The sequence below is a fragment of the Alexandromys fortis genome, unplaced genomic scaffold, assembly GCF_014885135.2.
Source record: "Alexandromys fortis isolate MF-2015 unplaced genomic scaffold, M_Fortis_MF-2015_v1.1 scaffold_88, whole genome shotgun sequence".
NCBI classification, from domain to species: Eukaryota; Metazoa; Chordata; class Mammalia; order Rodentia; family Cricetidae; genus Alexandromys; species Alexandromys fortis.
In genome coordinates this window covers 5,092,618-5,109,325 of record NW_026067961.1, presented here as the reverse complement: position 1 = coordinate 5,109,325, position 16,708 = coordinate 5,092,618, and the positions used below count along the sequence as shown (strand labels likewise).

The following is a 16,708-nucleotide window of genomic DNA, read 5'->3' as shown; positions in this document are numbered from 1 at the left end:
TCATTCAGGTTTTGACTCTCGGTGAAATGAGGGCCCACAGGAAGGTTTTCCATACATGAGTGATGTGAGCTGCCCCCCTTTTATATAATTCACTCCTGGACGTTTGCTGTGTCAAATTTGGACTCTGGTGAGCAAGGGTTGAGTGAAACCAGGTAGGACACCATGGCAGTCACACAAGCAGGAGCACTGAGCGACTTGGAAGAGATCTGTAAATGAGTTTGTCAGGGAGGTAGAGAAGCCCTGACAGCAGTGTGCTTCGGCTGGGAGCAACAGGCTTGGCTGATGGATGGGATGGCCTGTGGCGTGTGTGCATGCTTGCATGTGTGTGCGTGTGTGTGTAATAGATCTGAGGTGGAGTGTGTGTGTGTGTGTGATGGATCTGAGGTTGTGTGTGATGGATTTGAGGTTTTGTGTGTGTATGTAATGGATCTGAGGTGTTGTGTGTGTGATCGATCTGAGGGTGTGTGTGTGTGATCGATCTGAGGGTGTGTGTGTGCGTGCGTGTGTGTGTGTGTGTAATAGATCTGAGGTGGTGTGTGTGTGTGTCTATGTAATGGATATGAGGTGTTGTGTGTGTGATCAATCTGAGGGTGTGTGTGTATGTGTGTGTATGTAACTCTAGAAGGTGGCAGTTGCTATCCTCAGAGCTGGGATGACCCCAGGGAAGCACTGTGTATAGGCAGGCAGGGTGCTGCTGGGACCTAAGCTTTGTGTGTGATTCCTGTACACATCCTGGGACTTTGCATTAATATTTGTTGGAGTTGGAGGATAGGGTGTGACTTCAGGTGTCCGTCTACCATGTGCGATCTAGGGACCAAACTCAGTTCATCCAGCTTTGCAGCAAGCACCTTTACCCACCCAGCCATCTTGTCAGCCCAGATCTGGGGACTGCATGGAACTAGGGAGGGGACAAATGTGATGCAGGCACAGAATGGTCTTGGCCAGTGGGGTTTATGTATCTGTATGTTTATTGATGAAATAGCTGCCCATCTAGCTACTGACCGATAATCGATTTCATCCTTGGTCCCTGATCAGAGAAAGGTTGATCTGACTCAGGAACCACAAGGCAGCTTTAGGGGCTGGCAAACTGGCAGGGCCTTCAGGCTGCTGAGTCCAGGTATCCAGTAAACAGTGCTGGGGGCGCGGCCAACACCACTGAAGTTGGCGCAGTGTGCCGGCTGCTTTCGGTCTTTAATCCGGTGTGATCTGTTTGCCAAGCCAAGTCGAGATGGCTTTGTTATCAAAGGCAAAGCCTGGAGAATTGTACTTGATGGTGGCCGTGGGTCTCTACGTGCCCTGTAGGCTCCTTGGAGCACCTCTTGCTGTGCCACACGTACACATGCGTGCACACATACGCAAGCACAAGTATGACCTGTGTGTCTCTGCACCAACAGTACTCTGATGTGAGGCAGTAGTGAAGAAAACCCCTCTCCCACGTCACTGTTCTTCTGCGGGGTCCAGTTTGGAGGGGTATCCCTGGAGTCCTGTCTGAGGCGGGGAAGAAACAGGCTACCTGGCTCTCTGTTGACTCAGGGCCTCCGATCAGGGGCCTGCTTTCCTGTCCCTACCACCAGATGAGAGCCAACGCACCACTTCGCTAGCACTGAAGCAAGCACAGTGAGCACCCATTTCTCCCTTGAGCGCAGGGCAGGGTCAGAGGCTTCAGGGGTTGCTTACCTGGCCTGTGGGCCAGAGGGACCAGAGAAAGAAAAAACTGGTGCACAGTAAATCGGTTGAAATCCCGCTGTGGTCCCATAAATGCAAGGCTAGGGGCAGCACTTGCTCTTGTTTCAACCTGTGTAGCACGAAGAATGAAAACCCAGAGACAGATATTGGGGTTCAACCTGAAGGTCAGAAAAGCAAAGCAGCCAGCCACTGGCTCTTACCCAGTCCGAAATGGCGATCCTGCCTCCAGGAATCCTCAGAATGAGGCTGAGGTCTGTCTCCTCCTGTTTTATAATCCTCTCTAAGGCTGAGATTATAGGTGGTTTCTATGGGAAACTAGTGTGGCTACTGGGATTAAAGGTGTGTGCCACCACTGCCTGGTCTGTAAGGTAACTGACCTTCAGGCAAGCTTTGTTTATGAAAATATAAATGATATATCACTACCAAACTGAAAAACTGTAACTGAAAGTAGAGAAAGCACATTATAGGCTTGGATTTTCGCTACATGAACTTGGAAGCTGGTTCCGTCGGAAATGCCTGGAAACAAGCTGCAGTCTGTTACGAGGCTTGCCGAATCACCCGAGTTTTGCTTAAGGCATCTTAGGGGAAAATAGTATAGGGGAGTGGGTAAACTTTCAGGGAACCAGTTGTGTCAGGAAGAAATAATGCAAAGATGGCTTTGTCCCCCTTCTTCTTTTGATGCTAGGGAAAGACTATGGGGCCTCCCGGTGCTGGACAAGCAAACTGCTGCTAAGGCCCCTTCACTTGTTCCTTTTCAATCTTGTGCATGTGTGTGTGCGCGCGCGCACGCTTGTGCACCCCACAGCACAGGTGTAGTGGTTCGAGGACAACCTGAGGTCCTCACCTCCCACCTTGCCTGAGACATGGCCTCTTGTTTTAGCCCAAGAACTTACAGGGATTCTTCTGTCTCCATCTCCCACCTCACCATAGGAACGCTAAAATTACAGATGTGTGCAACCTCCCCAAACAATGATATGAACTGGGACCAAGCCCTCAAATGCTCCAGACTATGGGGAATAACACATCCAAACCATTACCTCATACAGCCATCGCGTTATTTAGTTCTAGAGCATTTCGAACACTTTTGAAAATCTCCCCCTTCCTACACCATATCTTCACAGGTGGCCAGTATTCCTTGGCCTCCTGGATGACTTGGATGTAGAGACATCGGGCGCTCGCTATAGATCATGTGAGAGGGGAAAGCGAGCAGTAGCCATAAGCACTTCTGGCATCAGGGGTCATATCGGAGACACCAAGTTCTCCTGGAGCACCACGTGACCCCTGTGTCTGGGGACATGGCCCGGTGTTCCTGGGGGCTCAGTTGACATTGTTCATGCTTTTCTGAAATTTCCTCTCTCTAGAGACCTCCTATGTCGCCTGGAGGCCAGGTGCAGGGCTCCAACTGTGGATTGATTATTGTAAGGTTCTTGTAGGACTGAGCTTGTCTATCAGAGAGGCCTCCCCAAAACAGTCCTCCTTAGTCGGGTATCAAAGCCCATCTCTGTCAATCCAGCAAGCAAGGAGCCGAGGCAGGAGGATTATGAATTTAAGGCTAGCCTGTGCTACATAGCCTCAAAAACAAAACAAAATCGAGAGCTTGGGATCTGCTTCTTAGCAGGAACAAGGCCCAGGATGTGTTCCCGACATTGGGGGAGGGGGAAACCTTATTTTTACAGTGACGTCATTAATAAGAGAAGGGGGTCTAGACTGACGCTGCTTCCGAGGATGGGGGAGTGAGTATGGACTGGGCGTTTTAGTTTCCTCTTGTTGGAATCTGCTATCTAGACAGTGTGTCTATCTTACCGTTAGCTTCTCACATCCAGGCATTTTGGTAGTTCTCGGAGAAAACTAGGGTACAGAAAAGCCAGTGGGGATGGAGCACCCAGATATGAGTGCTCCCATGGGTCTGTCCCCTTCCCACGGGTCTTCAGGACTGTCCATTCTGGGAATCTCTACGAACTTCAAGGGAGTCCTGTGTCATAGACCCTGGATAGAGAAGAACCGTGCAAAATGGGAGGCGCGTGCCTGGCGCACTGCCCAGACTCCTCCCTGCAGCTCTCAGCTCTGTACTTCAGTCTGAGTTCGTACAAAAGCCCTGCCCCACTCGTGGTCTCTCGCCCTGCGCTCCCAGCTCAAGAGCGCCGTGCACCCAGTGCGGTGCGCCTTCTTCACTCCTGGGACCAGCTCGCAGAGCTAAGAGGTGAGCTGGGTTACCCCAGCGTCTGACGGTGCCAGAACTTGGGTGCCAGAACTTGGCGCACGGTGAGTGGGACAGGACGCAGGCAGGTCAAACGGGAGGTGTCCTCAGCAGGGTGTTTGTTCCTGGCCTTAGAATCTGGGGCTGTGTAGGACATCTGACCATTCTTAGCTGACAATGTCGCAGAGGACGCGTCCATACTTTAGTGACATGGACGTGAGACTCTTCTGCCCTCTTCCCAGGGAGCTACCCCGCGAGCTGGGCATTGTGGCGCGTGTCCTCGTGGTTTCTGTTTACTTGTTATAGACTCACTCGGGCTTCGGTCTCAACACAGAGAGGCGAGGGGTCCCCGGAAGGATCGTGATGGCCGGAGTGCACACTGATATCGGCCCTAGGGTGGCACGCCCTGGGACTGAGCAGCGAGATGAGGCGAGGGGCGCTGCGCAAACTCTGAGCTCTTGCTGGGGAAGAGTCAACCCCGGCAGAGCTGCAGAGCCGCAAAGGAGCGGAGGCGGAGGCCCGGAACCCAATATCTGCAATTCGCGCAATAGGACCCCAGCCCGGCTGCTTGGTCTCTGCCGTGTCCGGCCACCTCTCCCCCGGCCTGGCCAGCTCACAGACCAGCGTGACCCCGGCGCACCGCAGTGCCTTCCGGGGAGGGGGGGGTGGAGGCAGCGCTCGGTAGCACCGCCCTCGCGCGCTCTGCCTTTGGCCCATCTTGCCCCCTTTATTTTTTCATGTGATGGAGATGTGGCTGCACCAACTATCTGGAGCGACCCCCAACTCACGTGATGCCGGGCTAGAGAGGTGTCTTCCATCCCCGGATCCTCGCGGTGCCTGTAGGAGGATTGAGCAGGGGCTGTGCCTGGGCTTGCCTGGGCTTGTTCAGAGCGGGGCTGCTCCCCTCTGTGACTGCAGTTGGGGGCTTTGGGAGACGTTGCCAGAGTTTGGAGCCAAGGCCGGGGTTACAGGGGCCCAGGGGCTGCGCACCTGCTCGTCGCGGAGCTCAGGTAACTACTGAGCTAGTTGGTGCTCCTATCTGTGTGAAAGTGTGCGAAGGAGGCAGGAACCAGGCCGAATACTTTAGTGATAATTACAGAAAACTGCTGAGTTGTGCAGCCCTTGGAAGCCGAAGAACTTCCAAGAAGTAACAAAATGTCCTTTGCTATCATCTTCTCTGTAAAGAAAAGATTTCTTTGGGGGAGTTTCGCTTGGGGCAGTCTTTTTCTCCTTTGATCTGTCTTGAGCGTGAGAAAGGCTTTGGTGCCCCTGTGTTAACCAGCCTGGGAGCTAAAGCCGGTGACTCCAAGGTCCTCTTCCCCACCCACAAGTGGGGCATTGACTGGCACTGACTCGGTCTCCCAGAATTGTACTGAGAATTTTATTAGGGAGAGAAAAAAAAATGCTTGGGTCTCTAAAGTTGTACTCTATGTGAGGTTTAGTCTTTAGACTGTGTGTGTGTGTGTGTGTGTGTGTGTGTGAGAGAGAGAGAGAGAGAGAGAGAGAGAGAGAGAGAGAGAGAGAATTACTTTGTAGCCTAAGCTGGTCTTGAGTTCAAGGCATCCTCCTGTCTCAGCCTCCTGCGTGTAGATTAATGTGTTAATGTTAGAGCAGGGGCATTTTAGCCTCCAACCCAAGTCCCCCACGGTAATGTGAGTGCTCCTGCTGGGAAGAGCGCTGCCTAGCCCACAGCCCCCAACACAGGGCTCTTTTGTTCCTTAGTGCTGCCTGCCTGTTCTGTTCCCAGAGCAGTAGGGCCAAGGTTGCAGGTGATCCCCTTTCGGCGGACTAGCACTAAAGGTTTCCCTTTTGGGTTCTTAGTGTCGTTAATAAATGAATTTAAGAATGGACTCAGAAGGCAGCCCAAGGACGATTTTATCAGAATGTGAGAGAAATCAACAGGGCAAACAAGCTGAAAGTCTTGGCAGGTACCAGAAGGAGGGAGAAGCAGAAAAGAAAGCCATACATTTTGCACTGGAGGTGACCAGTAGTTGCCTTCCAGGAGGGGAGGGTTTCAGAGAGAGAGAGAGAGAGAGAGAGAGAGAGAGAGAGAGAGAGAGAGAGAGAGAGAGAGAGGTGGGGGGAGCGAAAGCCCAGGGTGCTGGTGAGAAAAAGGAGGCCTGCTTTCCCGAGGTAGGATCAGAGCAGCTGACTCTAGTGCTTCTCCCAGAAGCTGTGTAAGATGGACGCTCAGCCAGAGACTTCACCAAGGAAGGCGCTTCCAGGAAGGGCAGTGCACCATCTCCTTAAGGGATAACTCTTTCTCCCTTCTTCTTAGCGTGTCTTCTGGAGAATCAGGTTTCCTGGATGTGGGGGGGAGGGTGGTGAGGGGGGTAGACTTCAGGCCAGGCAATTGACAGGCCCCATTGGATTAACTCTTTAGAAAAGGAGGAGACAAGACTATGCCATGCTTTGGGGTAGCTTAGGATGTCAGAGCTCCACCACCAGCCAGGGGTGGAACTTCTATTCTGTTGACCAGGAGGAATTAGCTTTCCCTTAATGAGCCTCAACAAAGCCAAGGTTCCTTCACCCTTTTATTTGGTGTTTTACATCTTAAGGAGGTAATTAAATGTTCGGTTTGTAGCATTATCAGGGAAACAGGAAGGAGGGGGTTCATCCTCAGCGGCCAATAAGCCCCCTGATATTTAGCTGCCTAACATTAGATGGCCATCTAGCAGCACCTACAGGATGTATGCTGCCATGCCTCCCCTCCCCCACCCCATGTCTGGCAGGCTACAAGAGCAGGGGCTCTGCAGAGACCTGTAGTAGGAGCCCGCTTGTTTGTTCCCGGCTGCTCAGCCCCAAAATAATCACACAGAAACCATATTATTTGCAATACTGTTTGGCCAATAGCTTAAGCATATTTCTGCCTAACTCATATCTTAAATTAACTCATCCCCATTAATCTGCGCATCACCATTAGGCTTTGGGGGGGGTATAGTTCCAGCGCTGTCTCTGGTGGGACTTGTCTGACTCCGCCTTCTTTCTCCCAGCATTCAGTTTAATTTTCCTCACCTACCTCTGTTCTGCCCTACTCTGCTATAGGCTCAAAGCAGTTTCTTTATTCACCAATGGTATTCACAGCATACAGAGGGGAATCCCACATCATGTGGCCTCTTGACAATCTATGCTTGGGCTCATGAACCTAGACATGACTGGGCCTGTTATGTAAAATGTCACATCCAGGTACAAATTGGTACAGCATAGGCTATGTGCAGCCAGTCCTGCCTCTGTCTGCAGTTCTGAGAGAACTCAGGGACAGATGGCTGCTCCTTGAGCCACAGAACTCCACAGTAACAGCCAGCATGCTATGCTAGGGAAGTGTATGCATTTGAATATTAACCTTGAAAGTTCATCTGGGCTGTTTAGGATAGGATCAACTGGTACCATAGGACCTACTGGGTCAGATGTTGAGTATTAGTGGTTGGCCATTTTGGCAGCTATGAGGATGTGTTTGCTTCTCACCCTCAACTAATAATGCTAAACCTAGACAAGTTCCTGGATTGTCTCCTTATAAGATATGAGTTAGGCAATGCCTCCTAGTAATACGGTACCCTCTTGTCATACTGTGATACCTTGGTGAGTGGCCTAGAAGGTGTAGCAGAATGCCAGTGTGAAAAGGGGCCCCTGTGGTGAGAGGACACATGACCTCTGACTTAAGGAGATCAGGTGGATACACCAGAAAATAGGCAGGCAGGACTCATTCACTTCTCCACCAGACGGTTACTATGTGTGGGGGGAAGTCACTCAGGACAGAGAGGAAGGTGGGAGTTCCACAGACAGAGGGCCAGCGTGGGCAAAGGCCCTGCATCTAGTGGATTTGAGAAACATGAAGGATGATGTGAGACTGGAGGTGGATGCATGACACCCAGTAACAAACACCGGAAGAAAGATGGACGCGATTAGACACACCAGCCGTGGCTGATAGACCCAATCCTCCCAGAGAGCACAGCTCAGCCCTGCAGGCTCAAGGGTTCAGCAGATCTGTGGACCACTGTTTTAGTGGAAGCCTGGGAGGTAGTGCCATGCAGGTACCATTTTTCTCTCCTTTGGAGCCCTAGCATCACAGTCTAGATGTGACTTTAGGCTCAAGGACCTGTCACATCTCTCCTTCCCATCCCTGTCATTAGCTTTGTGAATCTGGAAATAGAAACTGACCTTCTTAGGTTTTCATGGAATCAGGCTTAAGGGCTAGGTGTGGTTCCACATTCCTGTAATCCCAGTGCTCGGGAGCTGAGACTGGAGGACCAAGAGTCAGAAGCTGAAGCAGGCTGAAGAGTGAGACCTGATTCAGAGGGAAAGAGAGAAGATATATTGGGCTTATTTTAGGATGTACTGTGTTAGAGGTAGCCACCAAGCAGGATGCCCCTGCAGGTGTGGGCGGGGCCTCAGTGGTAAAGCTCTCGGTGTGTCCCTATTCAATGTATTCAATGCATCCAACTAAGACAGAGGAAGCCTCCTTGCAGATAGATTACAATGCATTGGAGGGTGTTTTTGTTTGTTTGTTTGATTGATTGATGGATGGATGTTTTTTAAAATTTTGTGTTGCAAATATTTCTCTCTTCCCCTTCCTAAGAGTTACTGCTTTAGTTGTTTTTAGATGTCATACTGTAGATATTTAAATGAAGTAAAATGCCCTGAGTGGGGGGGGGTCGGGGGGGACTGAGAAGGGTCTGTAGAGAGACCCTTTGCCTGTGTGGAGTTAGGAGCCCAGTGGTACTTGACCTTTGAACCATGTTCATTCTTTGGCTTGTTCTTTTATAAGGTAATTGGCTTTGATTTTATTGCTTATGGCCATGTGTGTGTGTCATGTAGTCATGTGTTTGAACATGTGTGCACACATGCCTGTGTGAGCTTCTAGTGCCCAGAAAAGGTCCTTGTGTCTCCTCTACTATCACTCTCCCTTGAGACAGGGTTTCTCACCGGCCCTGGAGCTAGCCTGTCAGCCAGCAAACACTGGGAGCTTGCAGGTGAGCATAGCCCAGCGTTCTGATGCCCTGAGCCATCTCCCTGGTTCCCTGGTGGATTATTTTCTTCTTCTTCTTTCTTTCTCCTTTCTTTTTTGAGACTGAGTCTCTTTATGTAGTAGTCATGACTACCCTGGAACTCATTATGTAGACCAGGCTAGCCCCAACTCACAAGGATCCATCTGTCTCTGCCTCCCGAATTCTAGGATTAAAGGTATGCACCATACCTGACTTGATTCTTAATCCCAGTGTTAAGCTTTCTCAGGTGGTCATCTCATCTTGCAACATTATTAATTACAACGGATTGGAATGACAGCGGGCAAGATGGCCGCTTCCGCTCTGCTCTTGTAAAGGCAGCATGCCCTCCACCATCCCACAACACAACCATCCCATAAAGCGAGTTTAGGATCTGGGATCATCTGGCCCCACTGGTCCCCACAGTCACAGTGAAGGTCTGCAGACGCTTCTATCCCTACCTCATCTCCACTGCAGGAGTCAGGGCCTCACACATACTGTGCAGGTACTCTGTCATCAAGCTACACCCCCTACATGCCCTCTTTTTGCTTTTTGTCATTTATTTTGTTTTCAATTTTTACATGCATGCATAAATGCATGTGTAGGAGGTATATATATCTGTTTGCACACATGGGGGTGTATATGCATGTGGAAGTCTTCCTCAATGGCTCACCCATCTTTATTCAATGGGCAGGGTCTCTCAATCAACCTTAGAGCTCGTGTGTGTGTGTGTGTGTGTGTGTGTGTGTGTGTGTGTGTCTAGTCTTGCTAGCCTTCTCTGAAATTCCTTGTCTTCTCTGCTCTCCAAGCTGGAATTACAGGTGGTGCACCACACCTAGTGAGCATGTGTGTGGGTTCTGGGGATCCACACTCCAGTCCCCAAGCTTTCTCTCTTCACTCTCTAACCACCAATGCCATCTCTTTAGTCCTCTAAGCTTTGTTTTGAGACAGGGTCTCTCCAAGTTCTCCATGCTGGCCTTGAACTTTCCATCCTCCAGCCTCTGACTCCCGGGTAGCTAGGGTTACAGACAAGTCCATACTATCTTCCTGGCCAGAGGATGGGTTCTTGAGAACTTGCAGTCCAGGACTGTACTGAAAGTACAGTCAGGGCCTCTCCTGCTCTCTCTGCTCTGGGTATCGAAGGACCCCGCAGATTAGAACTAAGACAGTTGCAGTGGCCTTTCAAGGTGGCTGTTTGGTCCTGTCTCTTTGGTTCTTACATGTAAAGTCCCTTGTCCACTGCCCCAGCTGCCCTGCTGGGAACCCTACTTTGGCATCTGCTGAGGATTTTGTTGTGCCCTCAAAAACCACTTAGGAGCTGGAATTCGATAGACAGAGTGCTTGCTTGGCATGCACAAAGCCTTGGGTTCAGTTGATCCCTAACCCTGCATAAGCTGGACATGGTGGCACGGATCTATAATCCCTGGACTCAGGAGGTGGAGGCAGAAGGGTCAGGAGTTCAAGGTCATTTTTTCTTTATCTTTTTCTTTCTTTTCCTTCCTTCCTTTCTTTCTTCTCTCTCTGTCTCTCTCTTTCTCTCTCTCCTTTTTTTCTTTTGAGACAAGGTCTCACTCTGTAGCCCTAGCTAGCCTGGAACTCTCTTATGTAGACAAGGCTGGCCTAAACTCACAGAGACGTCACCACCTCTGCTTTCCCCAGTGCTGATGTAGCCACCATGCCCATCAGTCAAGGTCATTCCTGAGTGTATAACAAATTCCAGACCAGCCAGTGCTAGAAACTACATCCCAAAATTAAAATTAGTCAGATGCGGTAGCTCACATCTTTAATTCCAATACTCTAGAGGCAGAGGCGGGTGGATTTCTGTGAGTTCCAGACCAGCCTGATACATTTAACAGACTGAGTTGTAGTTCAGTGATAGTGTGCACAAGGCTTTGTATTCAATCCCTAGGACTATGGAAACCCCCAGGACAGCAACATCCATCCTCTTGAAGGCACTCACAAGCTACATCACCCCACACTGATGACGGGGTGAGGACAAGCCCTGCCTGCCTCTGTCATTCATTCTCCCTCTCTCTCTCTGTCTGAAGGATCACGCCTCTCCAAAGTGTCCAGAAATGCACCCTCAGACAGCCCACTTACACTGCTAATTATTTTCGTTCTTGTAGATTGTTTTCACATAAGCCTAATGACTGTACTGGGGCCAACACTTCTGTTCCTCCTCTGATATGTGCCATATTACCTCAAGTCTGTGGAATAAGCTAAAAGCACACAGTCTGGGTATGAGATTGTACCCCGTTGTACCCCTCGTTTTTCGAGTATTTCCCGGGCCAGAGTTCAACATCTCTCGACTCGCCTTGCAATGATTCCTTCCCATCTGATCTCCCTCTCGAAGTTGCTAGTAGGTTCTAATGAGGAGGGCTACTCATTCCCAGATACCCCATCCACCCACATCCAAGGCTTTGTGCTCCAGGTTCCCAAAAAGCAAGACGTTGAGTGTGTGCCTCACAAACTTTAGAACGTGGTCAGATTGACAGAGGGTGAAGTATGTATGAAGAGCAAGCACTTCTTGAGCTCCTTAACGCTGTCAAGCGTGTTGCAGATACCTTACTGAACGCAGCCGTCATGTTCTGAAGTCCCTAATGTGTTCCGAGGACACTGAGAGGTACGTAGGCTACATCATCAGGAATAAGTGCTGTCATAGTGAGATGGCTTGGTTTTGTGTTACATTCAGTGAAGGAACTGAAATGGGTGTGACGGTACCTAGAGCCTTAAGACCTCCTAATTGGTTGGAGACCACCGTCACTTGCCGTCTGTTGTCACGGCGTCTGTGTTAGTTTTCTATCGCTGGTTATCAGGTCACCACCAATTCAGTGGTGTTAAAAACATCTTGTCACCTCACTCCTCTGGGTCAGGAGTGCTGGCACAGCTTCTCCAGGTCCTGCTCTGGGCTGTCAGCAAGGTCTTATCTACCGACGGGACTCACCCCGGGGAAGGGTTCAAGGTCACTCAGCTGCTTGGCTGATTTCACGCCTTCAGTTGTGCTGGAGCCACTGGCTTCCCCTATCGCTGATCAGGGCTTTCTTCAGCTTCCGGAGGCCTCTGACCCTGTGCAGCCCCTTCCCTCTCAAAAATCAGTGCTTCTTTCTTTAAAGTGGACAAGGAGAAGGTGTTAGCATCTGTCTTCCAGCAAGGGAGGGAGCTGTTGCTTGTTTTGAGATTGGAGATTGCCGAACTCAGATGCAATCCTGCTGCTTCAGACCCCTGAAGGTAGAAATCCCAGACATTTACCACCAGGCCCAGCAAGAGGCTGTCTTTGTTTGGTCCTGGCAGTGCTGGGGGAGGGGTCCCTAGCCTCTTAAATGCTTTGGGTGTGATGCCTCCTGCCCATGATCTGAGCAATTGGATGGTTTGGGCAGGGGGATTACCACAAGTTCAAGGGCATCTTAGACTACACAATAGATTCAGGCCAGCCTGGGCTACAGAATATGAAGACTATCTCCAAAAAGGAGATGAGGGGTGGAACTGGGATGTAGCTAAATTTGTAGTGTGCTTGCCTAGTCTGAGCAGGTCCTGGGTTTAATCCCCAGCACCACATAAGGCAGACGTGATGGTGCACAGTTATAATCCCAGGATGAGGAGAGGGAAGTGGGAGGATCAGAATTCAAGGCCATCCTTGGCTATATATTGAATTTTAGGCCATCATGGGCTACTTTGAACCCTATCTCCAAAAAGCCAAACTAAACAAAACAAAAGAATTCTATTAGGTTAAAGAGAAAGTCACCTCTTCTCCCTTAGCCAGACTGAGCATGGGCCGCTCACGGAGCTATGGCATGGTCATCAGCCTGAAGCTTTGTACACACGCCCACGTGTGTTCGGAACATCTTCATTGCTTCCGTTGATCTCACCTTCGCATTCGTCTCCTCCTGGGTCTCAAAGTGAATGTGATTTCGGTGGCCCTCTCCTTCCCTTTCGCGGCTGCCTGGTTCACTGAGGGTCAGCACTTCCCGGGTGGGCTGCCACTGAGTGTGAAGTCACCTGCAGTGTCAGGAAGAGGCAGGCTCAGCTGCACACAAGGCTGGCTTTCATTCCTCAACTGCGTGCGCTCGGTGGGAAGTCGAGTGTTAGCTAACTGCAGAGTTGGGAAGAATGGAGTGTGTTTGTCCACGAAGAGAACCGATAGCAGAAACCCTGTGGGGGTGACGACACTCTGAGGTAAGGCAGGAGCGGGAGTTTGGGGTGACCAGAGACTCTCTCCTGCCTCACACACCCCTCTCCATCACTGCAGTTGTTGAACGAACTCGTCCTTGGCTTCAGGAGTGTGTTCGGACAAATGACTAAACCTGGCAGTTAAAGCAAGAGAAATGTGTTCTCTCCCAGTCCTGGACGCCTTAAGTCTGAAACACAGCAGAGTCTGCTCCCCCTGCGGTGTCCTGGGAAGGATCTTGCCTGGGTCATAGACGCATCAGCCAGTGCTATGTGCCTGCCTTGATCTGTCCTAATCTTGCCTGTCCACAAGGACACTTGTTGCTGGATTGGCTTCAGTTGTCCTACACAGGCTCCAGGGTCTTTGGGAATTATTTGTTGGTGGTGGTGGTGGTCGGTTTATTTGGTTTTGTTTTGTTGCTGTTTTCTACATAGGGGTGTTCCTGTTTGGTTGTGCACCACGTGCATGCAGTTCTTGTGGGAGCCAGAAGATGGCGTCAGACTTCCTGGGACTACAGTTACAGATGGTTGTGAGCTGCCTTGTGGGTGCTGGGAATCAAACCCAGGTCCTTCGCTCTTGTACCAGTACGCTTAACTATGCGCTCTCTCTCTCTCTCTCTCTCTCTCTCTCTCTCTCTCTCTCTCTCTCTCTCTCGCCTCCTACACTGTATCATTTGAATGTGGCCTCTTTAGGCCCGTACCATTGTGTTTCTTGATGTACTATTGATGTTAGGGAAACAGAAGCCCTGCTTATTGACAGAACTCACGCAGAGCTGCCCCGTGGATCAGCCTCCCAGCTCTGACCCTGCCTCTGAATACCTGGACAGGTGGGCAGCTGAGAGGCTATCTGTGTGTTTACCCACACTGCCTATGGGTAACGGAGCAAGGAGAGGGCCCCTGAGCTCCCCTGACGTCTGCCTGAACCACAGAATCACTGGTAAAGCATGAAGTCTGAAACTGGGGTGAGAGCTTGGGTAGAAAGGCAGGAGTTGGGTTTGGAATGCGGCAGCGAGTCTGACCATTGTCAGCAGGGGTGTGTGAGGGAATCTATCTTCCTGTGTTGTGAGAGCAGACTGGGTGGCACAGAGGCACCGAGGGTCTGGTGGGCAGGGCACGGTGGCGGTGTGTAATTCTTGTCACCAACCTTGGAGGCGAGCAGGGGATTGAGGACCTCACAAGGCTTCCTCTGTGCAGGTGGCTCGGAATGCAAGCCACTGGGAAGTGGTTTAGCTCATTCCTGAGTCTCAGCTCCTGCCTCCCTGCCTTGGGTACTAAGGCCTCCCTGATTTGCCTGCACCCCAAAAAGGAACTTCAGGGCCTGTTGCCCCGGCTTGGTGGAGAGCTGGGCTTTCCCCACTCAGATGCCCTCTTGCTGAAAGTTCTTGATCTGAGGGGACAGGCGGTGGTGGCAGGCCACTTGCTCACAGGAGATGTGGAGGATGCTGAGTGGCCAGCGTCCCCCTCTCCCAGGTGTCCTTCCACGGTGTGTAGGTTCACTTTAGCTAGAGAGAGAGGAATTCTCTGCTCCAGGCTCTATTTTTCATCCCTTCTGCCTTTGGTCCTCTCAGAGTCTCATTTAAGGGCAGCTTTCTAGGATCCGATGACCAGGATCAACAATGCAGATTTTCTCAGCCAAAACACACATGGGGACTTTCCTAAGCAAGTGAAGTCCTATTTCCCAGGATGGAATAGCCCTTGTTACTTTATTTAATGTGTGTGTTGAGGGGGTATTTTGCCTACATGGATGTCTGTGCACCTGTCTGCATGCAATGTCCATGAAGACCAGCAGAGGACCTTGGATATGCTGGAACTAGAGTTACAGACAGTTGTGAATCTCCATGTGGGTGCCTGGAATCAAACCTAAGTCCTCCGGAAGAGCAGCTGCGTCTCTTAACCACTGAGGCATCTCTCCAGTTCCCCCTTCTGATATCTTGTTAAAATTATAAACCAATTACAGTACTAGTAAAAAATAAAATCAGCTCAGGCTGGGAGGTGCAGTTTAGAGTGCGCACTTGTAATCCCACAGGTGCAGGCAGGAAGGTGAGAAGTTCAAGGTCATTCTCCGACCCACAGAGTAAATTACAGGTCGAGGACATTCAGTTGTAAATGAAGGTCACAGGTTGGACCCACTTCTGCCCCTAGTGCCCAAGCCCACTGTCTATGCCGGATGTCTGTCCTTCCTATCCATAGGTCTAGGTTTTGTGTGCCTTTGCCGAGCCTTTGGTAACTCAGGCAGACCTCCAGGGGGCGTGGCGTGCATCTTGGGTTTCTAAACCTCAGTTTCAGTAAGCCCTGTCTCCCACTAGAGAGCTAGGCCCCCATGGCAGGGGCCTGCCACAGACACTTCGGAGCTCCATCTGCCCTGGTCCACAGACAGACTGCCATTGTCTCTGCCCAGTTCTGTGCTTTGAGAGTTCTCGAGGGCAGTATGACTCTAAGCACCCGTGCCTCCCCTAGCCCTTGCCATAGGCTGTCCCTACAGGTCCTGAAGATTGCTCAACCCCCCTGTTTTCTTCCACACACTGTCTCTAACTTCTGTGAAAGCAGACACGTTAGGAATTGCAAGGGTCAGAAGTGAGTAAGAAGAAATGCACACATCTCTTCCTTAAGACAAAGAATGAGTGTTACTTGTCTCCTGGGGCGTGTCAGCCAGCTGTGAGGTCACTGGTGTGTTGGTAGCGAGTGCCATGGATCCTCAGACTTGGGTGACAGGAGGTAAGTTGGCCTGGCAGAGCACCCCAGGCTGAGGTCTGCTCCCTTCTGGAGACACTGAGCCCACAGGCCTGGTCTTGCTACAGGGAGGAGCTCTTACCACGAAGGACCCACCTAACTGAGAATCACATGAGTAACTGTAGGTGAATTCTACAGAAGGGAAGGGGTTTTCAGAGGATCAGGGCAGTTTCTCCACCACAAGGCTGTTGCCATTTAGATTGTAGTCCTGTTTGTTTGGGACTGTCCCGTGTGCTAGGATGCTGAACATCTCCAGCCCCCACCCAGAGCAGCAAACACTTTCCAGCATTGCCAAAGCCCCTGAGGGGACAAACTATCTTGTGCTGGACAACTCTGGATCCGAGGCTTCAGCAGTGAGCTTTCTGGGACCACTGCTCAGTGCCTGAAGTGCCACTCACTTGGTCCAGCTTCCTTTGTCCTTCCCAAAAAGCTGAACTCATTGCCTCAGTGGGTGTCTCATTGACTCACCAGCTGTAACCACAAGCAGCCTTCCTACTTGGGGAGATCCCAGATGACTTATCATGGGACTCAGTATGTAAATACCTAATTCTAGTTTTTGCTAAATTGAATCTAGTAATCACCCCCCAATACACACACACACACACACACACACACACACACACACTTCTTTTTTTAGCCTACCCTGGTAAGTGTTTCCTTACCCCATTAAGGGCATGCTGCGTTGCACCTTTGCCTTGAGGTTTTCTGCAGGCAATAAGCATTTTGTTCTCACTGGTTTGGGCCCTAGCCCCGGGGCTGGTGGATGATGTAAGAGCCAGAAAAGTCTGAAGTTGGTAGTGATTGTGGGTTTTCTTTTAGACCTTTGATCCAGGGTGTGGCGTGAGATGAAGGCAGAAGCCAGACTATGAGAAAAGAGGGGTCAGAATCCCAGATGGACCACCAGGACTCTGTCAGGAATACTGACCCAGTGTGGACCACTGACTCCTTG

At 50.7% G+C, this 16,708-nt stretch overlaps 1 long non-coding RNA gene across 3 annotated transcripts in view; it reads left to right on the top strand.

Moving 5' to 3' along the window:
* The first annotated feature begins 990 nt into the window (after window positions 1-990).
* Window positions 991-16,708, top strand: part of LOC126508258 (uncharacterized) — a 35,699-nt gene continuing 19,981 nt past the window's right edge. For 2 of the 3 annotated variants that reach the window (XR_007593758.1, XR_007593757.1), the window contains exon 1: window positions 991-3,948. This is a non-coding gene — a long non-coding RNA (uncharacterized lncRNA). Of the gene's footprint in view, window positions 4,894-16,708 lie in introns of all 3 variants that reach the window. The other variant, XR_007593759.1, reaches the window with a different exon arrangement.